This window comes from Panthera pardus, unplaced genomic scaffold (assembly GCF_024362965.1).
Source record: "Panthera pardus isolate Hobbes unplaced genomic scaffold, ASM2436296v1 HiC_scaffold_1, whole genome shotgun sequence".
Lineage (NCBI taxonomy): Eukaryota > Metazoa > Chordata > Mammalia > Carnivora > Felidae > Panthera > Panthera pardus.
Window position 1 is genome coordinate 4,545,141 of NW_026526654.1, and position 12,852 is coordinate 4,557,992.

General features: G+C 33.5%; 1 pseudogene; it reads left to right on the top strand.

Moving 5' to 3' along the window:
* Positions 1–6,560: 6,560 nt before the first annotated feature.
* LOC109259546 (olfactory receptor 2L5-like) lies at positions 6,561–7,489 on the top strand (annotated as a pseudogene).
* The last annotated feature ends 5,363 nt before the right edge of the window (positions 7,490–12,852 follow it).

Here is a 12,852-nt window from a genome sequence, read left to right on the forward strand (position 1 = left end):
TGTTACAGACTGTTCACTGATCACTCATGCAGCTCACAATTGAAATATCCAGTATAAATTATCCCATTCAATCTTGTAACAACTTATCTTTTCCCCAAGATTTATTGAGGTATAATTGACAAAAATTGTGTGTATCTAAGGTGTAAACTGGATTTAAGATACTTACATATTAAAATAACCACTACAGGGGCGCCTGGGTGGCTCAGTCGGTTAAGCGGCCGACTTCAGCTCAGGTCATGATCTCACGGTCCGTGAGTTCGAGCCCCGCATCGGGCTCTGTTCTGACAGCTCGGAGCCTGGAGCCTGCTTCAGATTCTGTGTCTCCCTCTCTCTCTGACCCTCCCCTGCTCATGCTCTGTCTCTCTCTGTCTCAAAAATAAATAAACGTTAAAAAAAATTTATAAAAAATAAAATAACCACTACAATCAAATTACTAATGGACAAATCCATCAACTACCATACTACCATCTGGTGACATCTACTCTAATAGAAGATTTCAAATATACAACGTTATTAACTACATTTAAATTGCTGTACAATAGATCTGCAGAACTATTAATTAGGTATAATGGAAACCGTAGCATCTGACCCACATCTTCCCATTGTCTCTCTCTTTAGTTGCTGACAACCACGATTCTGCTAATTCTAAAGGTTGACCATTTCAGATTCCACACGTCATTGTAACTAAACAGTGTCTTTCTGTGTCTGCTTGATTTCACTTATCTTGATGTACTCCACATTCATCCATGTTGCTAGCGTTGTTTGAATATGTATATGTGTGTATATATATGTGTGTGTGTGTGTGTGTGTGAAATGTGTTTATACGTGTATGAATATTTATATATTAATATGTATATAAATATATATACTCACACATTTCATTTTGTTGTGATATTCATATATATTATATTTCATTTATCCATTATTTGTCAATGGACATATAAAGTTAATGTTCATACTTTAGATATTATGAATAACACTGCAATAATAGTTACAGAAATGCAAGTATCTTTTCAAGTAACTGATTTCATTTCATTTCATTTAGATATATAATAGAAATGGGATTGCTGGATCATATGGTAGTTTTATTTCTAACTTTTTGATGAACTCCTATTTTTCATAATGGTTGTGCTAATTTATATTCCCATCAATAAGGCTCAAGTGTTCTCTTTTCTCCACATTCTCTTTAATTTCTTTATTTTTGCTTATACGCTTTCTAAATGGTATAAAATTATATCTCATTGTGATGTTGATTTGCTGTACTTAGGAGGCACAGGCTCAGAGATTTGAATTCATTAATCCAAGTTTACATTTCTAGTAAGTGGCAGAACTAGAATCCAATCTAGCATTGGCTCAAAACTGTCTGCATCATGTCTTTACACTAAAGCAAATAAACATATCTTGTGTCTGAATCCAAACTCACAGTATATACTGGTGAATCATACATCTCTCAAAATATCTGTCTACCTACTTTCCTATTTGTCTATCAATGCTGATTCACCATTGTGGAATTTCATGAAAAAAAAATATGTATATATATATATATATATATATATATATATATATATATATATATATACTGTTATATGCACATTCAAATACTGTACATATTAGATCTCCTTTTACAATAAAATCCTCATGGATCACAAGTTCTATAACATTCTAAACATCTAAAAATACGCAATGCTTCAATATTTAATAAGATTATTATTTCCTTAGTCACTAAAGTATTATGACTTTTTGTTTGTTCTTTTTTAGTAGAATCTGCTATAGAAACATTAAAAGGGATGAAAATTTTATATATATCTCCAAGCAGAAATACTGTAGAGAACAATGCTTGGCTAGACTCCAGAAGACTCTCCTCTTGTCATCTGATTCAGTTAATGAAAGCCATTTCACAATCCTGCTAATTCTAAATACATGATAGGAATGGAAAAACAGTTACAATCTATGGACATGGAGATAAAAGTATACCCAATCTTTTTAAAGAACTAAGGTAGACTTTGTGGAACCAATAAGTTCCGGTTGTCTTAGGGGGGGAAAAATGTGATCTTTTATAGAACTTTTTGTTTACAGGTGAAGTAAGAAAGTTCCCTTTGGTAAAGTTCAGCACTCAAAATATTCCAGGGTTTTTGAAAAGAGAAAAAGCAACCCAAATTTACATGAAAACTGGTGAAGATTTTTTTTTTTACATTCAAATACTTTTAAAAGTGTAGTCTGATTCTTTATAAAATTTTCAACAAAGCAATGGAAAACTTCTTTGGCAAATGTATATTCTTGCTACAGCTATACAAATAATCAGACCAAATCTAATGTGACCAGACTATTTAATGATCTGAAAGATTTTTCTTCGAAATTAGTTTGTTTCAGAAGAAAATTCTATATTGTCTAGTATCTAGAGGACACCTTTCCAGATCTGCCACTGGATCACTCTATAGTTTTAAATAATTTACTTCTAATCACTTGGAATCCATGTTTCATCTTTATAATAATGAACCTATATTGAAAAATCTATTTATTCTGTAAATATGTGAATCAAAAAAGTGACATGCTTTACAAATTTTGTTTGCAATTGAATACAAACGTGGGAAACATGAGAAACATAATACATACAAGCTAAATAATGCCTAATAAATTAATTAAATTAAATTAAAATGGTAATATGGAATTTATTTTTAAACTGGACATAAGAGAATTTCCTTCACCATGATGTAGGAATGAACTGAATATATACATTTACAACTTGATCTACAGAGGAGATAATAGAGAGGAGGACATTTCTTTGTAAACAAAATCACCCAAGGACACTGATACTGGGGCAAAACATGGATTAGAATTCATTTAGAGGACCTGGGAGTGATTGAGAGGATCTGGGAGTGCTGTGGGTATTCTCTACCTCATGGATTAAAGTTGTATTGCTGCAGGGAGCAACTGGAAATATAATTAAAACATCAAATTAGAGGAAAGAGGAAAGATATTGAAATGAAGAAAATATAGGCACTTATCCAATTCATTTGGTCATTAAAGGAACTTACACACCTTCTTGACTCTCTTGCATCTATAGTAAATTTTATTTTAATAGCTTTATATTTTTCTTTTTATTTCTCTTTCAGTTTTGAGCAGCTAAAAATAATCTTTTATTTCATAACTGTTACCAAAATTTTTAGTTATAAGATTAAATTAAAATAAAAATTAATATATAAATATTTTCATCTATCTACCAAGCATTTAAATTCAGGCAGAAAATCCCAAGAATTCACTTAAATCTCTGAAACTTGATTTATCATCTGCAAACATCCATAGCCATATTTATGGCTATATCAACCTCAAGAGTTGATTAAAGGATTAAAGAAAATTGATTCTTGGTACAAATCTTGACACATGTTAGGTCCTACCCAGTGGAGATGGCCACTGAAAGTGTATAGTTCTATTTGTTCTACCATGTATGGACCTTGTTTGTGTTCAAGGTTTAGTTCTCCAACTCACCTAGAAACCATTTGTGTCCCTTTTTCTCCACTGCATATTCCCAGTAATGCTGAGGACCAAACCAAAGTTTTAGTGAAATTTAAAAGATTGAAGCAGGTGCAATTTTTTCCACATGGTATGTAAATAGATTAGTTTTCATTATTTCACTGGGTAAAATCAAAATAAAAGGGAAATAATCTTATCATTTTACCTAAAAAATATAGTTCTTTACTTTAGATCTTGAAACAGGTATTTAATAGCTATGGTGGCTTTCTTGTCAGATGCAAAACTTCTTTCAATGATATCACATGGCAAGTTATTTAGCATGTAAGAACAAAGGAAGATAGATAATCAAAATCACTGCCTTAGCAGTCATGTGATATGGCATTATTTTTGTTCTGTGTTGTTTTTTCTCATGATTAAACAGAAATAATACTAACTACCTCATGGAATTTTTGTCATAACTGGCCCTGTATAAAATATAAAAGATAGAAGTAGTAACAATGTTAATGTCCTTGGTAATTACAATTATTACATTTTCAATCTGGTTGATAATTGAAACTACTAATACAAATTATAGCCATGATATCAGTCTAATATGCTCTTCTCATGCCTATCTAAATGCCACTTTATAAACAAAGCTAGATCTCCCAGTATTTCCTTTGCACATCGACAGTAAGCACACAATAATTGAAAATCAGTTGTTTCACATAGACCCTAACCCTGCTGCAAGTACTTCACAGTGGATTTGGAGATTCACATCTGCACTAATTTTACTATGTAAATTAGGAACTGAAATTACTTTTATATCACTTTAATATGTTATACAAATAATGTATGGACATGGCATCAACAAACCACAGAGTTGAATGATGGTCCCATAACCCACTCCTCTTGAAACCCAAAGCTAATACTTCAAATTATTTTACAATCTTTTCCAATACTTCCTGTGTTTTAAACAATATGCTTATCTTCTAATGCTTTATTCTTAAATCCCAAATACCAAGACCATGATTTGTAATTTAGGCCACTGTGGATTAAGTCTCACCTCCTCCCTATATCATCAACCTTTTCTCTCCTCCCACCTCTAGCCCCCCATTCTCTCAACAGAGTTACATCCAACTTTATGTTTAAGGACATGCATTGATGGTATTGTTCCATCTTCTAGAATTTATTGTTTGCATATAAAATATATAACATCATTAAGAAACATGAGTTTGTTTTATTTATACTACTGGATATATTTATTCTCATATTATCATAATTTCTCTCAATAAGATTTTAGAGCACCTATTTAGCTTATATTAAGAATTACCAAGAAACTGTTTTCAAGAAACTAGTGTTTTCATGAAAATTCCATTTGATAAATTAATTCTAGTTTATTTTTCTGTGTTCTTTGCATCCTCTTTGAACATTGTAGCTCATGTATAATGGTTTCTAAAATTGTTTTGTATAACATGTAAAATAAGTAAATATTTTGTCAAAAATAAATTGATGTCATATGCATTTATAAGAATATCCATAAGTATATGTTGGGTCATTTTATACTATTCCTCATTCTCTTATCATTCTAATATCAAATTTTATGTTTCATTGTTGCACTATTTCTGGTTAATTTCATCAATTGATTGTTTGAAACTTTCATTAATTTTTATGTTAATTATTATCCTTTTTATTTCCAGAAGTCTTTTATTGATATTTGGCACTTCAGTTTATATAGAACATGATATTTTTTACTTATATTTAACAAATTCTCATTTTTCTCTGAAGACATCAGATTTTTTTGAAATGTTTTCTTGCATTTATCCCAATCATTTTAATTCAGTGTCTGTCTGTGTGTAAAGGTGTGTGTGTGGGTAGGTGGGGGTGTGATTACATCTGTCTTTCATGTAAAGCCTTCCTCAAGAATTTAATGGCTTTGGTTCTAGAAGAGCATTAGAGACTGAAGAACTACTATCCATTCTAGGTATAACATACTGAGCTTACTCACTGATGGTATTCCTCTGGAGAAGATTCCCACCACTCATTTCCACGTAGAATACTCTCAAAATGACATTTTGCCTTCTCCTTTTATGTTTCTTAAAGTTTTTTTTCCCCCAAAAAAGTTCTTAACTTTTTTTTTTATCTCTGATTCCTTCCTCTTCTCTCTTTCCCAGTTTCTTTAAATTTATGCTTATTTTTTCTCATTATTATGTTAGTTGAGTTTAATGACAAAGAGGTGATACATATATGGATAAACTCTCATACTTATCTAGAAATAGAAAGAATTTTAAATAAGAAAAACAAGAGGGAAAAAGGACTGGGTAAGCAAAAGTGCCCTAAGGCCAATGCATAATGTTAAATAACTGCTGAGAAGCAGATGAACAGAATATGCATCTTTTCATAATGCTTGAGCAGAGTCATGTAAACTATAACAAATTCACAGAATAAGGTTTCATGGAAGGGGTTTCCTAAACTAGAGCATTTGAATGTTGAGGGGGGAAGAAAAAATATGCTTCATATAAACATATTTGACAATAATTATTAATTGTAGATTTCTAGGGGAAAAAGCAGATAATGATGCTTAGGATCTATAAAGCTTGATTTGGCAAGATTTTGGAGGAAAACTAAAAAAAAAGAGTATGTGAGCATGACTGATAGGCTACTCTATTTTCAGAAATAGTGCTTAATTATAAAAGGAAAAATCATTGTCTAAGGGTCATAAAATGTATTCAGATATGGGTCTATAAGTTATGCATTTACATTGATTTACAATGAGTATATTATAAAACCTATAAGTACTGATGTTGATATCTAAATTTATGTAGAAACATAAAACATATATTTCAATAAAATCATTACAGAAATATATTATTCTTAGACATTTACAGATTTGTCTATGAAATATTTCATAGACATATGCATGTCCTATAAATATTTTATCTATGAAATTAAAACTGGCAGGTTTGTTTTATCAAAATATGTGTTAAGTTTTTTAAGAGTTACAATGTTTCATTAATAAATCACAGTTTGGAATGAAAATAATGAATTAACAAGAGCTTAATTTTCTGTACGTAATGCATGTTTCTCTTTAGGGAAAGCTAAATTAATGTCCCATGGAAAATAGTAACCAAACATCTACTGATTTTTTCTTATTGGGATTATCCCCACCATCAGGAATTGGCCTGTTCTTCTTCATTTTTGTTTTTCTCATTTTCCTAATGGCTCTTTTTGGCAACCTGTCCATGATCATCGTCATCCTCCTGGACATCCATCTCCACACACCCATGTATTTTCTACTTAGTTCTCCCTCATGGACCTGAACTACATCTACACCATTGTCCCCAAGATGGCTTCCAATTATCTCTTTGGAAACAAGTAGATTTCTTTCATTGGGTGTGGAGTTCATAGTTTCCTCTTCATTACCTTAGCTGGTGCAGAAGGATTATTATTGGCCCGTATGGCTTATGATCGTTATGTGGCCATTTGCTTTCCTCTTCACTATGCCATTCATATGACAAAAAGAGTATGTGTGCTGATGATAACAGGATCTTGGATAATGAGCTCGATCAACTCCTGTGCTCACACTGTATATGCCCTCCATATCCCTTACTGTCAATCCAGAACCATAAATCATTTCTTCTGTGATGTCCCGGCCATGTTGACTCTGGCTTGCATGGACATTTGGGTCTATGAGTACACGGTGTTTGTGAGCACGACACTCTTCCTTGTGTTACCTTTCATTGGCATTGCATGTTCCTATGGCCGAGTTCTCCTCACCATCTGCCGCATGCACTCAACAGAAGGGAGGAAGAAGGCCTATTCCACCTGTAGCACACACCTCACTGTGGTGACTTTCTACTATGCACCCTTTGCTTACACTTACCTACACCCAAGATCGCTGAGAACTCTAACAGAGGACAAAATTCTGGCCGTCTTCTACACCATCCTGACCCCAATGCTCAACCCCATCATTTACAGCCTGAGAAACAAGGAGGTGATGGGAACCCTGAGAAGATTGATTCAGAGGATCTGCTCTGTGTAAGTGTCGACAAAGTTCTCATTAATCCTGCTGCTTTAGAAATACATCATTTTCACCTTTTACACTCATTGGGAACAATGCCATTCCAAGATTGAAGACAAAGATTATATTAATCTAGAAAATTAAGATAATTGACACTTGACAAATAAATTTTATATTCCCAATTACTCTATTATTGTGGGAGTTTTTCAATAAATATAAATGGCATATATTTCCCCTTAATATGTGGGTAATAAGATTTTATTAATACATTGAAATGAGATTGGAAACAGTCCAACTTGATGGTATTATCCATTATAATAGTTCTAATATATTTACCATATCACCCCAAATAGATAAAATAGGACAAAAGAACAAGAAATGCTATAACATTGCCAGATTTATTTGAAATCAATGCAAACACACACACACACACACACACACACACACACACATCAATGGATACTTAGGATACTTATGTTGTTTCCCTATCTTATCTTCTTAGCTATGGTGTATAATGCTGTAAGTGACATAGAGATCATATCTTTTACAAGGAGTATTGTTGTATTATTTGGATAAATATGCAGCAGTGGAATTGATGGATCATATGGTAGTACCATTCTTAATGTCATGGGAAACCTCCATAGGTTTCTCCATAATGACTGCACCTGTTTACATTCCCAGCAATAGTGAAGAGACTCCCATTTTCCCACATCCTCACCAACACTTCTTATTCCCTGTCTTTTTGATAATAGCTGTTCTAAATATTTAAGATGATATCTCACTGTGATTTGTATTTGCATTCCCTGATAACTTATGATATTCATTTTTTTGTATCTTTACCCATCTGATTATTCTTCAGAAAATGATCCTTCCTCACAACTCTGCAAATTTGTACTCTTTTTTTTAAATTTTGAATTATATGTGTTCTTTATATATTTTGCATACCAGCCCCTTTTCACACATATGACCTCCAAGTATATTTTCCCTATTCAATAGGTTGTCTTTTAATTTTGTTGATGGTTCTATTTGCTGTGCAAATTTTTAGTTTGAAATAGTCCCACTTGATTATTTTTACTTTTGTTCTTTTTGCCATTAGTGTAAGATAATATATTATATAATATATAATATAACATATATAATACATATACATATATAATATATTATATTATATATTATATTAATTATATTATATTATATATGTTATATATTATATATGTTATATATATATATATAATATATAATACATTTAATTATATAGACCTCTGTCTAGAAGTTAACCACTTGTTTTTTTCTAAAAATTTTATCGTGTCACTTTTTACATTTTATTTAGTCCATTTTATTTTATTTTATTTTGATTTTTATTTTTTTTAAAGTTTTTTATGTTTATTTATTTTTGAGAGAGAGAGAGAGAGACAGGGCATGAGCAGGGGAGGAGCAGAGTGTGAGGGAGACACAGAATCCAAAACAGGCTCCAGGCTCTGAGCCATCAGCACAGAGCCCAATGCAGGGCTCGAACCCACGAACCATGAGATTGTGACCTGAGCCCAAGTCGGACGTTCAACCGACTGAGCCACCAAGGCGCCCCTATTTAGTCCATTTTAAACTAATATTCGTGTAGAGTTTAAGATAATGTTCTAATTTCATTTTTTTTTTGCATGTGGCCATCCACTTTCCCAACTGCAAATTACATAGAATATTTATTTATTGAATAGTCTGTCTTTTCTCCATAGTATATTCTTAACTTCCTTGTTGTAAATTAGTTGACCATATATTCATGGGTTTATTTCTGGTCTGGGCTTCCTTACTTTTCCTCATCTTTAGAATACACTGAGTGCCACAGTTCCATGCCATTCTCACCGTCTTTGCATCTCTTAGAGAAGTATGCATCCACACTTTCTCTACATTGTTTAGGAAGCACAGAAGTATTTTAGGATCGCTGTGTTATCTGGGATTTATAGGTTGTTTGGGATTCAGTACTTCTCTGATTTAACAGAGACTTATCTCAATATGTCTATCATCTGGTATTCACCCATGGTTGTTGTGGTTCCTTAAGGATAAGTCTGCCCTGAAATCACACCTACAGGTTCCATTGTATCCTATATTCACATTCTACTGAATTTTGAACTCAAATCCCCACATATATTGTGGGTAGTTCTGAGTTATGAACTAAAATGTCTTCATTTGCTATAGAAATTTAGATTAGTACAACCATATCTACACACCTAATAAAATGTTTTCCTCATTTTGCTGCACACATGTGTTTCATGCTGTAAGAATAAATATTCCTAATTGCCTGAGTACACCAGGGATAGTCTGCTCTTATATTCAAAAGCAAGTTTTTATTTTCAGCTTGGTAAAAATAACTTTAATTTTTCCTAGTCAATCTAGACTAGGCTAAAAATTCAGTGCCAAAAATGCTCAGTAATTCTCTTGGTAGAAATTATCAATATATTCAGACTTCTGGTTTCTAGGTTTTCCCATAAGAAATCTGGGAATCTGTTGTTATTTTACCAAGTAAAAATGTAAACAGATTGAAATATTGAGAACTTTGTTTATATCCAGAAAATAAAGAAGAATAAATGCTCTGTCGGTTGAGCATCAGACTTTGGCTCAGGTCATGATCTCGTGGTTCATGAGTTTGAGTCCCACATTGGACTCTGTGCTGACAGCTCAGAGCCTGGAGCCTGCTTCAGATTCTGCCCCTCCCTTTCTCTATGTCACTCCCCAGCTTGTACTCTGCCTCTCCCTTTGTCTCTCAAAAATATAAGGAACATTGACCAAGTGGGATTTATACCTGAGATGCAGGGCTGGTTCAATATCTACAACACAAATAACGTGATTCCTCACAGCAATAAAAGAAAGCACAAGAACCATGTGATCCTCTCAATAGATGAAGAGAAATCATTTGACAAATACAACATCTTTTCTGATAAAAAACCCTCATGAAAGTAGGGATAGAAGGAGCACACCTCGAGATCATAAAAGCCATATATGAATGGCCCAACGCTAACAATATCTTCAAAGGGAAAAAATGAATGCTTTCCCCCTAAGGTCAGGAACAAGACAGGGATGTCCACTCTTGCCACTGTTATTCAACATAGTATTGGAAGTCTTAGCCTGTGCAATATGACAACACAAAGAAATAAAAAGCATCCAAATTGGACAGGAGGAGGTCAAACTTTCACTCTTCACAGATGACATGATATTCTATATGGAAACCCAAAAGATTCCACCCAAAAAACTGCTACAATTGATTCATTAATTCAGCAAAGTCGCAGTATATAAAATCAATGCACAGAAATCGGTTGCATTCCTGTACACCAATAATGAAGTGACAGAAAGAGAAATAAAGGAATCGATCCCATTTACAGTTGCACCAAACACCCTAAAGTACCTAGGAACAAATCTGACCAAAGAGGTGAAAAAACTATACACTGAAAACTAGAAAGCTTATGAAAGAAATTGAAGAAGACACAAAAAATGGAAAAAGATTCCATGCTCCTGGATACGAAGAACACATATTGTTGCAATGTTGATATTACCTAAAGCAATCTACATATTCAATGTAATCCCTATCAAAATGACACCAGCATTCTTCACAGAAATAGAGCAAATAATCCTAAAATTTGTATGGAACCAGAAAAGATCCCAAATAGCCAAAGCAATCTTGAAAAAGAAAACCAAAGCAAGAGGCATCACAATCCCAGACTTCAAGCTATATTACAAAGCTGTACACCAAGACAGTATGGTACTGGTACAAGAACAGACACTCAGAACAATGGAACAGAATAGAGAATCCAGAAATGGACCCACAAACGTATGGCCAACTCATCTTTGATAAAGCAGGAAAGAATATCCAATGTAATAAAGACAGTCTCTTCAGCAAGTGGTGCTAGGAAAACTGGACAGCAACATGCAGAAGTATGAACCTGTACCAGTTTCCTACACCATACACAAAAATAAACTCAAAATGGATGAAAGACCTCAATGTAAGACAGGAAGCCATCAAAATCCTTGAGGAAAAAGCAGGGAAAAAACTTTTTGACAGCAACTCCTTACTCAACACGTCTCCGGAGGCAAGGGAAACAAAAGCAAAAATGAACTACTGAGACCTCATCAAAGTAAAAAGCTTCTGCACAGCAAAGAAAACAATCAGCAAAGCTAAAAGGCAACCGATAGAATGGGAGAAGATATTTGAAAACTACATATCAGATAAAGGGTTTGTATCCATAATCTACAAAGAACTTATCAAACTCAACACCCAAAAACCAAATAATCCAGTGAAGAAATGAGCAAAATACATGAAGAGACACTTCTCCAAAGAAGACATCCAGATGGCCAACTGACACATGAAAAAAATGTTCAACTTCACTCATCATCATCAGGGAAATACAAATCAAAAGCAGAATGAGACCTGTCAGAATGGCTAACATTAACAACTCAGGCCACAACAGATGTTGGCAAGGATGCGGAGAAAGAGGATCTCTTTTGCGTTGTTTATTGGAATGCAAGCTGGTGCAGCCACTCTGGAAAACAGTATGGAGGTTCCTCAAAAAACTAAAAATAGAACTACCCTATGACCCAGGAATTGCACTACTAGGCATTTATCCACGGGATACAGGTGTGCTATTTTGAAGGGACACATGCACGCCCACGTTTATAGCAGCACTATCAACAATAGCCAAAGTATGGAAAGAGCCCAAATGTTCACTGATGGGTGAGTGCATAAAGAAGATGTGGTATATATATACAATGGAGTATTAGTTGGCAATCAAAAAGAATGAAATCTTGCCATTTGCAACTACATGGATGGAACTGGAGGGTATTATGCTAAGTGAAAATAGTCAGTCAGAGAAAGACAAAAATCCTATGACTTCACTCATATGAGGACTTTAAGAGACAAAACAGATGAACATAAGGGAAGGGAAACAAAAATAAAATATAAAAAGGGAGGGGGACAAAACAGAAGAGACTCATAAATATGGAGAACAAACTGAGGGTTACTGGAGGGGTTGTGGGAGGGTGATGGACCTAATGGGTAAGGGGCACTGAGGAATCTACTCCTTAAATCATTGTTGCACTTTATGCTAACTAATTTGGATGTAAATTTTAAAAAAAAATTAAAAAAAATATATGGAACATTGAAAAAAATTTTTAAAAAACATAAAGAAGAATATAGGAGAAACCGTGGACCTTAACATTAGAGATATTGTCAGGTGAATGTAAAGCTCCATAGCTTACTGTAGCAATGACACATTAGAGCAGATATCAGAGCATAAACCAGTGTTGAAACAGGACAACCTGAACTATAATTGATTAATTGCTAAAGTCTTATTGTAGACAACTCTGAAAGTTGAAATCTCCAGGAGAATCCTGAAATAAAG